Source organism: Balaenoptera borealis, assembly GCF_965194805.1.
Source record: "Balaenoptera borealis genome assembly, chromosome: 4".
NCBI classification, from domain to species: Eukaryota; Metazoa; Chordata; class Mammalia; order Artiodactyla; family Balaenopteridae; genus Balaenoptera; species Balaenoptera borealis.
In genome coordinates, this window is record NC_138861.1 from 30,050,711 (window position 1) to 30,065,851 (window position 15,141).

Here is a 15,141-nt window from a genome sequence, read left to right on the forward strand (position 1 = left end):
TAGTCATCTTCTCCTTTCCAGTGACTGGTTTAAGAGTAGAAAAATGAATACAATGCAGTTCTGTCCAACGTGAAGAGAAGCTTGTTGAGAGGCTACTGGGAGATATTCTTTACTCTTAAAAAGGGTCTAAAGCAGGGGTCCCCAAGCCCTGGGCCGCAGACCGCTACCAGTCTGCAGCCTGTTAGGAAACGGGCCGCACAGCAGGAGGTGAGCGGCTGGTGAGCTAGGGAAGCTTCATCTGCCGCTTCCCGTCGCACCCCATCACAAGCATTACCGCCTGAACCATCATCCCCCCACCCCCCGTCTGTGGAAAAACTGTCTTCCATGAAACCAGTCCCAAGTGCCAAAAAGGTTGGAGAACAATGGTCTAAACGAAAATATATCCTTTCTTCTGCCCTTGAGAAATTATTGTGCAAGGAACTTATACCTCAAATTGCTGCAGCCTTCTTACAACCACAAAGGAATTAGATATTAAGTTCAAGGTGGCAGAGCAGAAAGGTCAAATGATGATATTGGGTCTCATTACATTAATGAATCCATCAATTGCCTTACCTCTGGACTTCTTGTTATGTTTATGTTATGTTTTTATGTTTAAGTATTTCCTTGGGTTTTTTGCTATTTGAAACCAACTGCATTCTAAATAACACAAAAATAACAAAATAACTCTGTATCTTATATACTTACTGGAGGGAGAGCTTTTTCAGTGAAAGACCTTTAAAAAAAAGTAAGATATTGGACAGGTCTTGAAAATTAGCACGAACTATTTACTTCTGAACTTTTTGAATCTGGCATACTGAAACATTCATGAGTCTGAAAAGCATCATTAATAAATATTAACCTAAAGCATTTTATTCAGGAAAGGATGGAAGGCAAATGGAGATTTTATTACTCATCAAAGTTTTTAAAAAGTTATTTTTTAATTCCATGACAGCTAAAATGTTTAGAGACAATTTTTTTGAATCCCCGAACTTGAAGTTTTTGGATGAAACTTGGACCTCTTTCTTTCCAAGAACTTTTCAATACATATGGGATTCTTATGGGCTTTTTGTGATCGGTTTTAGGACTTTCTTCAAGTCTTACTTGAGGTTAAGGGCCACATCAGATCATCAGAGTTGCATGTTATATTAGGCAAAATCAGTAACTTCACTGTCTTACTTCATAATCTTGCTACACTTCAAACACACCTCCGCATCATGCTTCTGCACCTGCTGCCCTGCCATCCTCATTTACACAGATTAAAGTTGTTCCCAATGAAAGGTAAGCCACTCATTCCACTGTGTTTTCAGGAAATACAAATTGTAACTGATTTTCCATATGCAAAATTATATAGAGAGTTTAGAGGCACCAGAAGAGAGAAACAGTGTTGAGAAAATTGCCGTTATTAGGCAGCCAAAAGAGATTCTTTCATAATAATAAAACAATTTTATTTATGAATAATTGATTACTAAGATTTTTCTATTTGTAGTTACTCCTGTATTCTGAACTTAGCCTTTCAGAGGATGGAATCATGATTTTTCTTTCTAAATAAAATGAGAAAGAATTTAATGAAGAAGAAAGTTTTGGTGCTCAGTGAGTTATTGATCTTACATACATATACTATGTACTAGGAACGTGCTAAAGATTTATAAAACAGTCTCTTTGCCATTTGAGAGTTAGACTACATTGCTTTACTTCTTACATGACTAAACATATTTAAAATCCGGGAGAGTATAACTATATGTTGAGGTGTTTTAGAGTAAGCCCTCCCTAACATTACAGTTCCTACTTGTATTCCCTTCATGATTTAGGGACAAAATAAAAAAGCTTTCCCCATATACTGACTAACAGTAATAATGGAAACCTTGAATTTGTAAAGTGGTAGGCATTTGTGGAAATGTTTACCTTCCACTTACATTTAGATATTTGAGCAAAATATAATGTGTACTTATTCACAAATGAGTTTAACATTGAATTTCCGAAACTTGAAGCCAAGTTTTATTTTAAAGTAGCTTGTAGGAACAAATTTAAGAGATATCAATAGTTAATAATTGAAAAGATCAAATCCTTTGAGTGCCACTTTAATCCCAGATCAAACGAGGCCTACTGGTCCAAGAACTAAAATCTATTTCATTACACATATCAGAGCAGGCTCGTGGTTATTTCCACACTTGGTGGAAGGAAGATGCTATATGTAGGAGATAAATATTCTTCTTAGAGCTAATTTTACCATGCCAAGACTGAATCAGCATTTCCAACAATTTCTGTATTTCTTATTCACGGTTTTAAATGCCCTTTGCCCCTCAAGGCTAGAGTCACCCCATATAAGTCTTTTTACTTTAATGGAAGGATACATCCAGAGTTGCATAGGAAAAGATTTCTCCTCACAACAGTGTTATTCATTTATATGCTACCTTGTTCCAGGAAGAGGTTTTTTTTTTTTTAAATTTTATTTTATTTATTTTTTATACAGCAGGTTCTTATTAGTTATCCATTTTATACATATTAGTGTATATATGTCAATCCCAATCTCCCAATTCATACCACCACCACCCATCCCCCCTACCGCTTTCCCCCCTTGGTGTCCATACATTTGTTCTCTACATCTGTGTCTCAATTTCTGCCCTGCAAACCAGTTCAATCTGTACCATTTTTCTAGGTTCCACATATATGCGTTAATATATGCTATTTGTTTTTCTCTTTCTGACTTACTTCACTCTGTATGACAGTCTCTAGATTCATCCACGTCTCTACAAATGACCCAATTTCGTTCCTTTTTATGGCTGAGTAATATTCCATTATATATATGTACCACATCTTCCAGGAAGAGTTTTATAGCAGCTTTGTATTAAGGAGGCATTGCAGCCATGTCACTGGGGCCCTGGGTAAAGTGACACAATCTGGGTTACACAGACATCAGAACCTATGGGGTGGGAGGGTGCTGAGTGATGACAGAACAACACTGGAAGGGGACAGTATACCTCCTCCCTCTCCCCTTTTCCTGAAGCTCTGCAAGAGTGACAATGGGGCTATGAAAGTCAAGGCACTGTTCGTGGGTCTAAGGGAAGAGCACCAGTGCAGTGTTGTCAGGAGAACCGAGCTGTCTCTTCAGGCGCTAACTCGAACACTATAAGCTTCTTTAGAAAATGAAAGCTTAACTCTCACCTGTCATTCAGGAAGAACAGTTTCTTCAAATTCTGTCAGTAAGAAGTGATGTCAGGAATGCAGGCTCGGCTCTTTCTCTGCCCAGCATGGTTATGCGGCAGCAATGGAGGGATGTCTGTGAACAGAGGTAGCTCTGTGCAAAGTTGTGAATTAGAAGCTTATCTTCAGGACAGTTTCCTCAAGTTCCTAATGCTGTGTGTTTCAGTGTTCTCCCTTGCAAAGCCCCACTCAGGCTTACTTTCCATCCAGTAAAAACTGACCTTTATCATTCCCCAATTCCTGGAGCCCCCCTGTTCTCTACATTAGGCTGGTTAACCTGTTTAGAAAATTATTAATGAAGATTTATATTCATGGTTATATAAGCGCTGGAAGGGAACTGAGAGCCTCTTTAGTCCCACAGTCTCACTTCACAGGTAAGAGACTTGGTCTGCAAGTGACCACATAATTACATGACAGGGGAGGGCAGTGGGTTATGCTTATTACCACTAGTATGATATCATATGTAATTAAACAACTTGTTGAAATCGAGAGATGGCAGGTAGTGAGATAGAGTTGTCACCAGGGAAGGTTGATAGATTGACTTCGCAGAGACTTCCCTCATACCCGATATATTTTCTTTCTTTTTTTTTGTTTGTTTTGTTTTGATTTTTTAAAATTTTATTGGGGTATAGCTGATTTACAATGTTGTGTTAGTTTCAGGTGTATAGCAAAGTGATTCAGTTATACATATATATATATTCATTCTTTTTTAGATTCTTTTCTCATATAGGTCAGAACAGGATATTGGGTAGAGCTCCCTTGCTATGCAGTAGGTCCCCGTCGGTCATCTATCTTATATATAGTAGCATGCGTGTGTTCATCCCAAGCTCCTGATTTACCTTTCCTCCCCACGTTTCCCCTTTGTTAACCATAGGTTTGTTTTTGATATGTCTGCTTCTGTTTTGTAAATAAGTTCATTTGTATCTTTTTTAAAAATTAGATTCCACATGTAAGTGATATCATGTGTATTTGTCTTTCTCTGTCTTATTTCACTTAGTCTGATAATCTCCAGGTCCATCCATGTTGCTGCAAATGACATTATTTCATTCTTTTCTATGGCTGAGTAGTATTCCATTGTATATATATACCACATCTTTATCCAGTCCTCTGCTGATGGACATTTAGGTTGCTTCCATGTCTTGACTACTGTAATTTATGGCAATATGGAGTGTTCTTCTCAGCTTGCAGAGTCTCATTGCTGCAAGTGTCAAACAGTTGACTAAATTCAGGGTTTCTGGCTTACACAAGCCAAAATTACAGAAGAGTCAAGTAGAAAGCTGAGTGTCACTGTATTATTTAACAGAGAGGAATATAACTGTCAAGTAGACTGGGAAGAATCATTGATGTTTTAAAGAGTATAAGTTAAATTAATAATAACAATTAATTAAAATAATAAAACATTATGTGCCAGGCACTGATTGATGTGCTTTACAAAAGTAGTCATCTAAGCTTCTCAACAACAAGTAGATACTATCTTTGTCCCCAGTTTAGAAATAAGGAAGCTGAAGCACAGAGAAGTCAAGAAGCTTGACCGTGACCATGTAACTAATAAATGGTACAGTTGGATTGTGACCCCAGGTAATCTGGTTTTACCCACTCTTTAGTAGTGCCTCAGTAATGGTTTGGTAAGCACAAAAGCAGAACATGTTTAGATACCTTTTTGGTGGTTGGTATAAGGAACCAACCAATCCCAGTTGGTTCTCCACCGGGAGATATTTTGCCCCCCTCCCCTCCAGGGAGCATTTGACAACATCTGGAGGCATTTTGTGTTGTCACAACTGGAAGCGGGGTTACTACTGGATTCTAGTAGAGAGAGTCCTGGAATGCTGTTAAACATCTTACAATGCACAGGGTATCTGCCAACAACAAAGAATTACTCGGTCTAAAATGCCAGTAGTCCTGAGGCTGAGAAACCCTTGTATAAGGCAGTGAGAGCTGCATCCACCTCCACAATGGAGATCATGTCCCATTAGGCCGTTTGTGAGGGGTTCTTGGGTCAGGGTGCCCTGTTATTTGCACAGTGATTGGATGTGCATTCCAAATTTACCCTTCTGACTTGTATTTTTCCATATTCTAAAATGGTTAATTCACAGTATAGTTAATAATTTATCTCATTAGATATTATAAAACAATGGTGTGCCCTTTCCATTCCCTCCCAAAGTTATTTGCAACTCTAATACTAAACTATCAAAATTAGTTACAAATATTGAATTCATCTACATGTACTGTGTGATTTAAGCGAGAGCTATTTTTTCATAGGCAAAAATCACATTTTTTTCTTCAGGACTGAAAACAAAACTAAGAATGATAATGAGCACCTTAATAACATTCAACCTAGGATATTTCACTCATGTAATCTATACCATGCTACTATTTTCCCCTCCAGACTGCAAATAGGCCTTCCTGATTAACTTAGAGCTAAATCCCAGACTGTGTTTGAAAATCATTTGTTGAAATGGGAAGAGTCTCTAGCATGAAGCAGAGCTATCATGGACTGGGAATTTCTGCCTCTGACCCAGAACTGTGACATGAAAAAGAAATACAGATTTGAGGGTTATTTTTTTTTATGCTTTTAGCTATCAAAGTATGAGTTCTACTGATTAAAGCTGCTAACTTTCACCAGTAAATACAAACTTGTTACCCACGTTTATAATGTGTTATGTTTAAGTAGAACTCAAGTGTCAAGGATGTTTGGCTTATATACCAGCTTAAAATATCAAAGCCTTACGTTTGTATATTATTCTTATGTTTCATAAATGCTATTTTATTTAATTTCTACCATAATCCTTGGAAATAGGTATGGATCAGCATCTATATTTTAATATGTTTTCATTATACAAATATTTAAAGAACTCAGAAATCTAAGAAGTAAAACATACCACCAATCAGACATATCACATTAGCAACTAGTTACATATGCAATACTTTTGACTGCATTTTTGACAAAAGTAAAGTGCATGCAATTAATTGTAACATATCTTTACTTAACAATATACAGTATTTCCCATGTTAATATTAATTTTCTATTCAACTTATTGAATAGATACTTAGTATTTTTTATTTAAATTTATTTAGCTAAACCCTTAATGAAGGACATTTGATTTTTTTGTACTTTTCGTTCATTTAAAGAAATGTAATTATAAACCAATAGTTTGTTTTCTTTTAAATTTTTATTGGAGTATAGTTGCGTTATAATATTGTGTTAGTTTCTACTGTACAGCAAAGTGAATCAGCTATACATATACATATATCCCCTCTGTTTTGGATTTCCTTCCCATTTAGGTCACCACAGAGCACTGAGCAGAGTTCTCTGAGCTATACAGTAGGTTCTCATTACCTATCTATTTTATACATAGTATCAATAGTGTATATATGTCAATCCCAATAGCTTTATATATACATCTTTATGTACTTTATTGTTTCTTCAGTCTATCACAATATTGTTGGGTCAAATGGTATGTTTTTGTTTTTATTTATTTATTTATCTATCTATTTACTTTTTATTTATTAATTTTTGGCTTTGTTGGGTCTTCATTGCTGTACGTGGGCTTTCTCTAGTTGCAGCGAGCGGGGGCTACTCTTCATTGTGGTGCGCAGGCTTCTCATTGCGGTGGCTTCTCTTGTTGCGGAGCACGGGCTCTAGGCGCATGGGCTTCAGTAGTTGTGGCTCGTGGGCGCTAGAGCGCAGGCTCAGCAGTTGTGGTGCACAGGCTTAGTTGCTCCGCGGCACATGGGATCTTCCCAGACCAGGGATCAAACCCGTGTCCTCTTCATTGGCAGGCAGATTCTTAACCACTGCGCCACCAGGGAAGTCCCAAATGCTATGCTTAAAATTGTGATGCATATTGCCAAATTGCCCTGAGAAGGCACTAATCAAGAGTCCTGACTGTATTTGGTATATTCCTTTATTCTCTTTCTAATACTAGGGACTATTAATCGCTTAAATATTGGGCAATTGATATTTCATATTATTTATTTTTTCCTTTGCATTTTTTATTAATAATGTTGAGCATCACTTCCTTTTTACAGGCAGTCTATAATTACACTTTTTTAAAATTAGTTTTCTAATCATTTCCAAATTTCTTCAAATTTTTTTCTTTTCTATTAATTTTATTTGTTTTCTTGATTGCTTTATAGGAGTTCTTTATATTTTAGGGATAGTAAAGTCTTTCTTTTCACATATTGCTAATGACACCTTTGGCTTATAGAAAACAAGAAAGTAAGGCTTGAAGGAGTTAATGGATGTGTCCAAGGTACAAGTGGCAAAATTATGACTAGTTGCTAGGTCTTCTGATGCAAATTTTTTTTTTTTAAATTCACCTTCATCATTGCCTTTCTTAAATGAAACAATTAGAAATTCAAAAGTAGATGCAAGAATAATTGCATTTTCAGGATGCATTCGTCCTGAAATATTTTTAGAGTGCTTACTAGAGTAGATTATATGCTGCCCTATAGGAAATTAATATTTCTTGCTTTCTCCTAAAGATCATGTGCCTGATCATTCTTGGCACATAGTAGGCATCCTATAAATATTTGTGAATGGATGAATTAGCATCCTGTATCCTGTGGTTAGAGAGAAAAGACACAGTCTCAGCATTCAAAGAACTCTTAATCTTGTGGAGGTGACAAATGAAAGATAGACAAAATAACCCAAAATGGGATGAATGTTATCATGGAAATGCACATAGAATCAATCTGATATCTAAGTAAATGTTAGAAATAATTGACAACGACTCTCAAATCCTCTTCCTCGAATATATTCGCTAGGAGCACATCATCTTATAATGTGGCATTTTTCTTTAGCGAGAAGTTATGACGTAATGAAAAACACAGTGGCTTTGGAGTCAGATATATCTGGGTTTAAGGTCCAGCTTTACTACTTTCTATCTGAATAATTCTGAATGAGGTAGCTTCTGTGAACCTGAACTTTTTACCTGTTGGTATCAATGACAGTGTCTATATTCTAGGCCATTAGGAAGACTAAATGACAATATATTCAAAGTGCTTAGCTCTTAGATGGTGCTCTAGAGACATCAGTTCTTTTCCATGTTCCTCAAACAAATTATGTTAAAAATTACCCATTTGAAAGATTACTTGCCACTTTATGTCCATGATTATACCTTTTTAAAAAACTATTAATAGTTTATTATCTTATCTGGACCTTCCTTCTTAGCAGAGCTTTGGACAGTCAGCAGCAGACATTTACCATGAGACTGTATATTTCTGTCTCACACAGAACAATTTAGAGACAGAAAGTATGTACTAAGGGTTTAAATTCTTCAAAAAGATATATAGTCCATGACTTTGATGTTCCCAAGATAGAAAACATTAAATAATAATATAAAATATCAAAATGCTATTTCATGGAAGTTATGTAAATGCTGAAGAAATGGATTTCAATAAAGGTTACGTGGTGTTACACAGCCTGTTCTTAAAATCATAATCTGACTTTCCAAGTGGGTGTTGGAGACATATTCTTGACTTGGGTATACTACGCATAATACGTAACCAGTGGCAATTCACTGAAGCTTGTTTGTGTTGAAATCTCATGTTTGTCCTGCTGTGGGAGTATGACAAGACAGCCCTTGGAGGCCAATGTTCACATTTCCCACGATGTAACTATTCTAACTTTACAAGGAACTGGTCTCCCCTCCTCCTTTGGTACTCCATAGTAACTGATACTATAACTAATAAGATCTCTTCTTACTTCTGTTACTTTTCCAGGAAATTTTGGACAACCCTGATTTATGTTATCAATTACTTATGGTTCATGTTGCCAAACTAAAGAAGAATTTTAATAGTTTACTAATTTTGTGGTGGAATAAATGAAGATGATTTTTAGAGAAAAATATAATCCTTTTTTTTAAACTGAACTGGTCTTATCAAATATCCTATAGTCAACATTTTGTTGAACTTTAGAAACCATAATTTTCAGATTATTTTCTTCTTTACTAAAGGAGAATTGTTTTGGATTTCTTTCCCTAATATGGTGTGATTACAAGAGTTACAACAGTATCTAGAGCTAAAGATATATTTCTACAATTGTATTTATAAATATAAAAATATGGCAGGCTATCTTTTCATATCTTTGAAATATTTTTCCTCAGGAAATTCCATTTTATGGTTCAAACTAATTTAATTGACAATAGCCTCAATGCCTCAAATTTATGAAGACTATGCTGATATTTTTGAAACAAGATAATATTATGAAACTTTCCTTCAAAAACAAGTTAGAAATTTCTTATGATTCCTTTATTTGAAGACAGCAAACTGCATTCCTCTAATGATATAAAATGAAAAAACTCAATTACTGAAGCAAATGACAAGGTTTTTCTCTTCCTTCTGGTAGAGAGAGAGTATCAGAAATATAAAAAGAATATAACATTTCTTTTTCTTGAACTATTACTAACAAACAGTACAAAGAAATATAAACAAGTAATAAATCATAATGCAATCAATCAGAACAATACAGAGACCATTTATCCATATGTAAATTTTTCCTCTCTTATCTAGAATAAGAAACTCATCCGATTTTCTCTATAAGAATTGTCTTTTCCTCACTTTCTATTTGTCTTTCTTGCATCTAACCTTGAGTGCCTTTTTCATGATTTAAAAAGGGTAGATAAGTACTGAAAAGAGCCAAATAAATCTCAGTACACAGCAGTTGTATTGTCCTGGGTACTACCAAGAGGGGTTGGAAAAACTTCTGAAAACTTTGCAAGAGAAACTATCAAAAGTCAAGTCCAAAGAGAAATATAACCAAAAATTAAGTTGAGAGTCTCAATGACCTGGAGGATAATATCAATTGGTCTACCATATATGTAATTTGAGTCCCAGAAGAAGGGGTGGGAGAAAGAGAGTCAGAAAAATGTATTTTTAGAAATAATGAAAAGCTGGGAAATTTCCAAATTTTATTAAATCTATAAATCCACAGATCCAAGAAATTCAATAAAACTCAAGAAGGATGAATAGAACAAAAGTCACACAAGACAAATTATAATCAAATTCACTTTATCTTTTAGTGATAAAAGAAAATATTTAAAGCATCCAGGAAAAAATGGTATATTACATACAGAAACTCAAAGAAAATGATGACCACAGACTTCACATCAGAAACCATGCAAGCCAGAAACATAATGATATCATTCAAGCTCTGAAAGAAACTGTCAACCCATAATTCTATTTCCTACAGTTTCTTACAAAGCTTAGCAGTTTTACCACATGATTCATCAGTCATGATGCTAGCTATTTACCCAATTGAGTTGAACATTTATATCTACATAAGAAACTGCTCACCAGTACTTATAGCTGCTTTATTTATAAGCACCAAAACCTGGAAGCAACCAAGATGTACTTTAATAGATGAATGGGTAAGCAAACTGTGGTACATACATGCAAGGGAATATTATTTAGTGATAAAAGGAAATGAGTTATCAAGCCATGAAAAGACATGGAGGAACTTTAAATGCGTATTGCTAAGTGAAAAAAGCCAATCTGAAAGGCTACATACTGAATTATTGCAACTATATGATATTCTGGAAACGGCAGAACTATAAAGACAGTAAAAAGATCAGTGGTTGCTAGGTGTTTCATGAGTAGGGGAGAGTAGACTAAGATGAACAGGTAAAGAAGCATAAAGGATTTTTAGGATGGGGAAACTCTTCTGTATGACACTATAATGGCAGATACAAAACACTATGCATTTTTTAAAACCCATAAAACTGTACAGCACAGAAAGTGATCCTTAATGTAAATTATGGACTTTAGTAGTGATAGCGCATCAAAATTTGTTTATTAGTTGTAACAAATGTGCCGCACTAATGCAAACTGTTAATATTAGAGAAAGCTATGTATTTTGTGGGAGGAATATATGGGAATTCTCCATACAATCTGCTTTTACTTTAAGTACATTTTAAAAATACATGGAAATGAAACTTTCAGGTTCACTGCACTAGAATGGAGAATGACTTCCTTTAAATTTTAATAAAACTTTTCCATAAATCCACCAGAGTTTGATTTCTTATGTATAGTTTGATTATAGATTCAAGATCTTTGAAAATCATTTATCTGTTAGAGTTTTCTATTACAAAAATTTTTGGTGATCTATACTTCGAAAAAACAAACAAAACAAACAAAAGATAACAATGCAAAACAAGAAACTTCTATTCTTTGAAAGATTCCATAAAGAAAATGAACTGCAAGCTTTAAAAGATTTTTTAATCTGATAGGAATATAAAAGGAATAGTCTCAGACTTAAAAGTGCTGGCCGGATGAAAACACAAAGGCCAGCTCATGAAGCTTTAACCTTCAAGTTTGGAAAGTAAGGGCACTCTAGCTATTAGAAAGTTGTGATGATTTCTATAGATATAGATTCAGACTTAGGAAAAAATTACCCAGCATTCCATCATCCTTTTGATTAAACTGAATTCTGACTTTTCATAAATAATAATAATAAATTTTAAAATATAAATCATAAACAATAAATAATAGTTAAACTGTATAGTTACTTGAAACAGGCACTAATGCTAACTGATTTAAATGTAAGGTTGCCTTAACTCATTTTATTCCTACAATTTTATAAAATACCTACTATATTATTATAACTATTTTGTGAATGAGAAATGGAACTTTATTTTAAATTAGGAGGTTGGGATTAACATATACACACTACTATATATTAAATAGATAACCAACAAGGACCTACTGTACAGCACAGGGAACTATACTCAATATTTTGTAATAACCTACAAGGGAAAAGAATCTGAATCACTGTGCTGTACACCTGAAACTAACATGATACTGTAAATCAACTACACTTCAATTAAAAAAAAAGAAATGGAACTTTAGAGAGGTTCTATAATGTGTCTAAGAAAACACATTTATAAACATAGTAGAGCTGTCATTCAAGACTAGGATGGCTGAGCCCAAAGACACTGTCCCTAAATGACAGTGCATTGCTACCATTTCTTATCTTAAATGACTAGGCTTGCTCACTTGAGAGGCAAAATGGTTGAAATAGAGAGGTTTTTTTTTTTTTTATATTTTAATTTATATTGGAGTATAGTTGATTTACAATGTTGTGTTAGTTTCAGGTGTACAGCAAAGTGATTCAGTTATACATATACATGTATCTATTCTTTTTCAAATTCTTTTCCCATTTAGGTTATTACAGAGTATTGAGCACAGTTCCCTGTGCTATACAGTAGGTCCTTGTTGTTTATCTATTCTAAATATAGCAGTGTGTACATGTCAATTGCAAATTCCCAATCTATCCCTCCCCCTCCCCCTTCCCCCTCCAGTAACCATAAGTTTGTTGTCTAAGACTGTGAGTCTGTTTCTGTTTTGTAAATAAGTTTATTTGTATCATTTTTTAAGATTCCACATAAAGGCAATAGCATGTGATATTTGTCTTTCTCTGACTTACTTCACTTAGTATGATGATCCCCAGGTCCATCCATGTTGCTGCAAATGGCATTATTTCATTCTTTTTAATGGCTGAGTAATATTCCATTGTATATATGTACCACATCTTCTTTATCCATTCATCTGTTGATGGACATTTAGGTCGCATCTGTGTCTTGGCTATTGTAAACAGTGCTGCAATGAACATAATGGGGCAGGTATCTTTTTGGATTAGAGTTTTGTCTAGATATATGCCAAGGAGTGAGATTGCTGGATCATATGGTAGCTCTATTTTTAGTTTTTTAATGAACCTCCATACTGTTCTCCATAGTGGCTGTACCAATTTACATTCCCACCAAGAGGGTAGGAGGGTAACCTTTTCTCCAAACCCTCTCCAGCATTTATTGTTTGTAGATTTTTTGATGATGGACATTCTGACTGGTGTGAGATGATAACTCACTGTAGTTCTGATTTGCATTTCTCTAAGAATTAGCGATGTTGAGCATATTTTCACGTGCCTCTTGGCCATCTGTATGTCTTCTTTGGAGAAATGTCTACTTAGATCTACCCATTTTTTGATTGGGTTTGTTTTTTTGATATTGAGCCACATGAGCTGTTTGTAAATTTTGAAGACTAATCCCTTGTCAGTCGCATCGTTTGCAAATATTTTCTCTCATTGTGTGCGTTGTCTTTTTGTTTTGTTTATGGTTTCCTTTGCTGTGCAAAAGCTTTTGTGTTTATTAGGTCCAATTTGTTTATTTTTGTTTTATTTCCATTACCCTAGGAGATGGATTGAAAAAGATATTACTGCGATTTATGTCAAAGAGTGTTCTGCCTATATAGTAAACTTTTATAGTATCCAGTCTTACATTTAGGTCTTTAATCCATTTTGAGTTTATTCTTGTGTATAGTGTTAAAGAATGTTCTAATTTCATTTTTTTACATGTAGCTGTCCAGTTTTTCCAGCACCATTTATTGAAGAGACTGTCTTTTCTCCATTGCACATTCTTGCCTCCTTTGTCACAGATCAATTGACCATAGGTGTGTGGGTTTATTTCTGGGTTTTCTGTCCTGTTCCATTGATGTATGTTTCTGTTTTTGTGCCAGTACCATCATGTCATCTCTAAACAGTGACAGTTTTCCCTCTTCTTTTCCAATTTGGATTACCTTTATTTCTTTTTCTTCTCTGATTGCTGTGGCGAGGACTTCCAAAATTATGTTGAATAAAAGTGGTGAGAGTGGACATCCTTGTCTTTTTCCTGATCTTACAGGAAATGCTTTCAGCTTTTCACCATTGAGTATGATGTTAGCTGTAGGCTTGTCATATATGGCCTTTATTATGTTGAGGTATGTTCCCTCTATGCCCACTTTCTGGAGAGTTTTTATCAGAAATCGGTGTTGAATTTTGTCAAAAGCTTTTTCTGCATCTATGGAGATGATCACTTGGTTTTTATTCTTCAATTTGTTGATGTGGTGTATCACACTGATTGATTTGCAGATATTGAAAAATCCTTGCATCCCTGGAATAAGTCCCACTTCATCACGGTGTATGATCCTTTTAATGTATTGTAAGATTTGGTTTGCTAGTATTTTGTTGAAGATTTTTGTGTCTATGTTCATGAGTGATATTGACCTGTAATTTTCTTTGTTTGTGTTATCTTTGTCTGGTTTTGGTATCATGGTGATGGTGGCCTCATAGAATGAGTTTGGGAGTGTTCCTTCCTCTGCCATGTTTTGGAATAGTTTCAGAAGGAAAGGTGTTAACTCTTCTCTAAATGTTTGATAGAATTTGCCTTTGAAGCCATCTGAGATAGAGAGTTAATGAGTCTTGGCATTAGGGACAACAGGTGTTGTAAAATTTTAACTTGCAGTGGGTGAAGCCATATTGTATATACCTAAGATTTAATATGGGAATGAACACAACAAACACACATTAATTGTTTGGGGAAATTGTGTTCAGAATTGCTTTTGGTTTTCCTTCTTAATGTTCTTAACCTAAGATTTCCTCTAAACTGTCATTGGTTAAAAGTGTTAACTCATACTTCTAGATGAAGCCCTAGCTCCAAAGGTATAAAACTAGTTGACTTTGGCAGATACTAAAATAAAACTTAGTATTGACATACATGTAAATTAAACACACTGTATTCAAGGTCTGTTTCAATTGTCTTTGATTGTTCTGGCTCTATAATCTGTTATCCATAATTTCATGGTATATTATGATAATTCATAACACAAAGGGTCCCAAAGTAGATGGTAATCCATTTTGCCACTAATGAAGATTTAATGTATTTACATGCTCTTCTCCAGACTGATAATAAGAAGTAGAATAATAACTACTGAGAATAAGCTGCTAATAAACAAAGGACTTGGTAACTTTCTGTGCAAGTAGTTGAATTTTAAAATTATTTTTCTGCAGTGTTTAACAAATAATTAGATTTTATTTGATTCATCAGAACCTTGATTGCCAAGAAGGATTATTGGATGAACTTGCATATTCTTTACTTTGTAAAGAATATTTTATCTGTTTTTTAATTAGAAAAAGTAACAATTTCAATAAAC

The 15,141-nt window shown here is 34.7% G+C and overlaps 1 protein-coding gene across 6 annotated transcripts in view; it reads left to right on the forward strand.

The window, feature by feature from the left end:
* BANK1 (B cell scaffold protein with ankyrin repeats 1) overlaps positions 1–15,141 on the forward strand; it is a 485,507-nt gene that overhangs the window by 124,233 nt on the left and 346,133 nt on the right. For 4 of the 6 annotated variants that reach the window (XM_082390989.1, XM_082390990.1, XM_082390991.1 and 1 more), the window contains exon 1: positions 1–15,141. This exon is cut by the window's right edge and continues 24,529 nt beyond it. The exons of the other annotated variants lie outside the window; for them this stretch is intronic. The gene's annotated coding sequence lies outside the window, so the exon portion shown is untranslated. 6 annotated transcript variants of the gene reach the window in all.